Here is a 6,000-nt window from a genome sequence, read left to right as displayed (position 1 = left end):
GAATATAGTCCCAGACCTCCAACGTGCCAGCCCTGGAACCAACATCCTTAACAAGCTCCCTAAATTGCAAGAAATAAAATTAAAAATTAATAAGTGGTATGAAATCAAATTAAAAAGCTTTCACACTGCAATGGAAACATTTAAGAGTGTGAAGAAAGAGTCCGAAGAATGGGAGAATATCTCTGCCACCTGTCCATCAGATAGGGCATTAATATCCAGAATATACACAGAACCCAAAAAATTTAGCACCAAAATACCAAATAACCTAATCAATAAATGGGTAACAGAAATAAACAGACACTTCTTGAAATAAAAAATACAAATGGTCACCAAATACATTAAAAGTATTCAATACCTCTAGCAATTAGGGAAATGCAAATCAGAACTACATTAACATTTGATCTCTCTCCAATCAGAATGGCATTTATCAAGAATACAAATGATAAAAAATGTTGGTACATTCATACAATGTTGGTGGGACTGCAGATTAGTGCAAACACTCTTGAAAGCAGTATGGAGATTCCTCAAAAAACTAGAAATGGAACCACCATATAATCCAGGTATCCCACACCTTGTTATATATATCCCAAAATTTTAAATCAGCATATTACAATGACACAGTCACATCTATATTTATAGCGGCTCAATTCACAACAGCTAAGCTAGGAACCAACCAAGAAGCCCTTTAAAAATGCATGGACAAAGAAAATGTATACATATACCCAATGGAGTAATTACTCAGACATAAAGAAGGATGAAAGTATGGCATATTTGGGTAGATGGATGTAACTGGAGGCTATCATGCTAAGTGAAATAAGCCAGTCCCAAAAGTCAAAAGCTGAATGCTTTCTCTGAGATATGGAAGCTAATTCTAAATAAGGAGGAGGGAGAAAAATGAAAAAAAGGGGGGCAGAGGGAATTTCATCAAAATAGAAGAAAGATCAGTGCAGTAGATGAAGCAGATTGAGAGGGAGGTAGGAGGGATGGGAAAAGAACAGTGGAATAAATCTGACCAAACTTTTGTATGTACAAGGATGAATATAGCACAGTGAATCCCAATATCAAGTGTATCCACAAGACACTAATTAAAAGAAAATTATAAATAAATTGCAGGAAGACTGGTAGAGTAGAAGAAGGGGAACAGGGGGCAGAAGGATGGGTGGTGCTGGGGACTGAATTAGAGCAAATTATTCCATGCTTTTGTTTCCTAATCTTTTACATAACTAAAAAAAAAAAAAAAGAAAAAAAACAACAAAAAAAAACAAAACAAAAAACAAAAAACAAAAAAAACCCAATAAAAATAAAGAGGTATTTGCAAGAGAATATATAAATCCATTTGTCTTCTACCAATCTTGTGATTAAAAAGAAATGATGCTCACAGTTTATTGTTAGGAGAAATTTAATATTGCAATGAAGATCCCCACCTCTACTTAGGCTGAGGAAAATCTTAACTATAAAAGAGAGTTTCTTTAATTCTCAGAATATCATTAATCAGTCCTGATATCATCTAAGATATAGTCTATCTTCAGATGTTATCTCAGATTAGTTATGATTATTATGTTTAAAATGATAGAATCCAGATTTTTAGAGCATAAGTGTTATTAAACAGGAAACAATTTATAAAATTGGAAACAATTTATTTTTTCTATCAATTATCTTTGTATTTTAGAGATTATGTCTATTAACCTAAATTTAATTCAATTTTTACAAAACCCCTATACATGTGACTTCAATGGGCCATTTGGTAAATCTTCAATTCATAACATTAAGTGATATTTATCATTCCTTAGTGTTGTAGTTTAGATGTGATGTTCCCCCAAATGCTCACATGTGAGACAATGCAAGAAGAATTGGAGGAGAAATGATGGAGTCATATCCTTAACCTAACCAGTGGATTAATCCCTAATGGAATGGACTGAGTGGTAACTGAAGTGGTAGGGTGTGCCTGGAGGAGGTGGAAATTGGGGGCATGACTTTGGGTATATGTTTGTATCTGGTGAGTGAGCTCCCACTCTACTTTCTGATCACCATGTGAGCTGTTTCCCTCTGTCATATTTTTCTGCCATGATATTCTGCCTCAGTTTGAGCCTGGAAAAATGGAGCTGGCCTTCTATGAACTAAGACCTCTGAAACCATGAGTCCTCTAATAAAATTGTCCTCCCCTACAATTGTGCTGGTCAGGTCCTTAAGTCACAGTGGAGAAAAAGCTGACTAAAACAAAAACTGGTATCAAGGAGTGGAGTCATTGCTGTGACCAACTCGACCATGTGGTTCAGAAGCTTTTTGAGCTTTTTTATAATTGGTGGAAGGAATTTTGAGATACTTAGTAGTAGATGCTGGAAATGCTTTAGATTGTTGTAAATAGATCCTAATGGCTGATTCCAGTGGAAACTCAGAAGAACAGAATGCCAATAGGATTTGTAGACAGTGAAGAGAGGGCTTAAAAGGTTTTAGAGGAAAAGGAGAACACTATCAGAATTGGACTAGAGGCCATTCATGTTATGTTCTGACTAAGAAGTTATCTACATTTTGCCCATGTCCTGAGACTTTCTGTGAGGCTGATTTTAAAAGCAATGGACTTCTTAATCTGGCAGAAGAAATGTCTAGACAGCATAGCATTCAGGCAGTGGTATGGATATTGCTGGAAGCTTTATCCAAATTTATTGTAATATTCAGAAGCAAAAAGCAGAGATGAAAGATTTGGAAAAAGTGAATTTGAAAGGCTAGAGTAAAACTGGGGCTAAGGAAGTTTGTTGTTAAGACATTACCTCCACTACAGAAATGCTAAGGACTTTGCCTAGGTACAATAAGAAAGATGACTTGATCACTGGTAGGTCGCAGTTGTGGAGCAAGCTGGTGGGTGAGTCAGGCCGCCTGCATCGCGGAGGTAGCAGGGGGGCACCCAACCCACCTGCATTCCTTTGGAGCTAGGTGGCGGGCAGCTAACCCACCCAACCACCAGGCCGAAGACATGCCATCACTGAGTGACCCCGCCTGACCACCAAGCCAAGTTCTGTTGCCATCGTGGAGCAAGCCAGCAGATGAGCCAGCCCGCCTGCATCATGGAGCTACCCAGAGGCATTTTTATAGGCTGGTGCAGGCATTTCAAATTATTCCTGAGGGCATGGCCATCATCATTGAAAGGGCAGCTCCCTTCCTGAGACACCTACAGGAGGCTAGAGGACCTTTGACAAGACCCAAGAGTCAAGAAGAGGAGGTATTGAGAGACTCAGGATCACTCAGAGCCACCGGGTGAGTCTCTCCCACTGGTCGGGCTCCCAGGATGGGGCAGTAGTCCCGAAATGCAGGGAACTTTGTGGAGGAGAGTGGCCCAGTGAGATTCCCCTGCTGGAACCAAGAACCCAGTCAACCAGGAGTATTGCAGAAGAGGGCCACACAGCGAGAGCCTTTGACACAGAGTGAGGGTCCAAGGCCCAGGTGGTAGCTCCAGTCCCCAGGGAATGTAGCAGAGGAGGGCAGCTCACAGAGGGAGTCCATCGCAGGGACATGCTCCCCAGCCCAGGCGGTAGGTCAGGACCCCTGGGAACATCGTAGAGGAAGGCTTCCCAGTCCAGGTGTTACTTCTGGACCAAAGGGAACTTCTCAGAGGAGAGCTGCCCAGCAAGACATCCCCACCAGGTGAGTCTTCTGCGCTGGGCAAGACTTACCCACTAGGGTGGTAGAACCAAGACACAGGTCCAGAGAAGCAATGCCGCAACTCACAGTCTAGTCCCCCTTTTGACTGACCATTGTTCAAAAAGTGGAGGTACTCCGCCCACTAGCGGGAAATATACCCCACCTGAAGGCCACCACCCCTAGAGGGGCAGCTTCCTTGTGAATCACTGCATTATCAAATTCCTCTAAGACTTCAGGTTACTGAAGGCTTGGAAGCAAGTTATTTGAAATCTACAGGGACACTATAAATCAATAGAGGAAATATACAATATCTCAGAGTTTCACTACTAGAGGGGTAGATACCTGAGCAATATGAAAAAACAAGGGAAGAAAATGTCCCAAACAAACATAGATGCTACATCAATAAAATCCAATGACAGCATGGCAGAAGAAATGTCAGAAAGGGAGTTCAGAATGTACATAATTAAAATGATCAGGGAAGCAAACAATGAGATGAAAGAGCAAATGGAGGCATTGAATGATGAGATGAAAGAGCAAATGCATGCATTGAATGATCACACCAATCGACAGTTAAAAAAGCAAATCAGGAAGCAAAAGATCATTTCAATAAAGTCAATACAAAGAAATATTGAAAAAAAACCAGAAATCCTTGAAATGAAGGAAACAATAAACCAAATTAAAAACTCCATAGAAAGCATAAAAAATAGGATAGAACACCTGGAAGACAGAACTTCAGACATTGAAGACAAAATATTTAATCTTGAAAACAAAGTTGACCAAACAGAGAGAAGGTAAGAAATCATGAACAGAATCTCCAAGAATTATGGATATCATGAAAAGGCCAAATTTAAGAATTATTGGGATTGAGGAAGGCTTAGAGAAACAAACCAAAGGAATGAACAATCTATTCAATGAAATAATATCAGAAAATTTCCCAAATCTGAAGAATGACATGGAAAATCAAGTACAAGAGGCTTATGGACTCCAAATACACAAAATTAAAACAGATGCACACCAAGGCACATTATAATGAAAATACCTAACATACAAACTAAAGACAGAATTTTAAAGGCTGTGAGAGAAAAGAATCAAATTACATTCGGGGGAAACCAATAAGAATATCAGTAGATTTTTCAATCCAGACCCTAAAAGCTAGAAGGGCCTGGAACAACATTTTTCAAGCCCTGAAAGAAAATGGATACCAACCAAGAATCTTATACCCAGCAAAACTTACCTTCAGATTTGACAACAAATAAAATCCTTCCATGATAAACAAAAGCTAAAAGAATGTACAAAAAGAAAGCCAGCATTACAGAACATTCTCAGCAAAATATTTCATGAGGAAGAGATGAAAAACAATGATGTAAATCAGCAAAGGGAGGAACTACCCTAAAGGAACAGGCAAGTAAAGGAGAAACAAAGTTGTGTCAATAAAAAGAAAAAAAAAAAAAGAACCAAATGACTGGGTATACAAATCATATCTCAATAATAACCCTCAATTTTAATGGCCTAAACTCATCAATCAAAAGACATAGACTGGCAGATTGGATTAAAAAGAAAGATTCAACAATTTGCTGCCTGCAAGAGACTCATCTCATAAAAAGAGATTCCCACAGACTAAGGGTGAAAGGATGGGAAAAAACATACCATGCACTTGCAGTCAGCAAAAAAGCTGGAGTATCCATCCTCATTTCAGATAATGTGGACTTCAAGCCAAAGTTAGTCAGAAGGGATAAAGAAGGACATTACATGCTGCTTAAGGGAAGCATTAATCCGCAAGACATAACAATTATAAATATCTATGCCCCAAACAGTGGCTCATCCATGTACATCAAACAAATCCTTCTCAATTCCAGAAATCAAATAGACCACAACACAATAATGCTAGGTGATTTTAACACAACTCTCTCACCACTGGACAGATCCTCCAAACAAAAATTGAAAAAAGAAACCATAGATCTCAATAACACAATCAATGATTTAGACTTAAGGGACATTTATAGAATATACCATCCAACACAGAGAAATACACTTTCTTCTCAGCAGCACATGGATCATTCTCTAAAATAGATCATATTTTATGACACAAAGTTAATGTTAGCAAGTACAAGAAGAAAGAGATACTACCTTGTATTCTATCAGATCATAATGGATTAAATTTTGAAATAAATGACAGAGTAAAAAACAGAAACTACTCCAAAACCTGGAGCTTAAATAATATGCTATTGCATGATGATGGATAACAGAAGACATCAGGAAGGAAATTAAAAAATTCTTAGAGGTAAATGAGAACAAAGAAACATCATATCAAAATCTCTGGGACACTATGAAAGCAGTACTTAGAGGAAAATTTATTTCATGGAG

The sequence above is a fragment of the Sciurus carolinensis genome, chromosome 13 (assembly GCF_902686445.1).
Source record: "Sciurus carolinensis chromosome 13, mSciCar1.2, whole genome shotgun sequence".
Lineage (NCBI taxonomy): Eukaryota > Metazoa > Chordata > Mammalia > Rodentia > Sciuridae > Sciurus > Sciurus carolinensis.
This window is presented reverse-complemented; position numbering follows the sequence as displayed.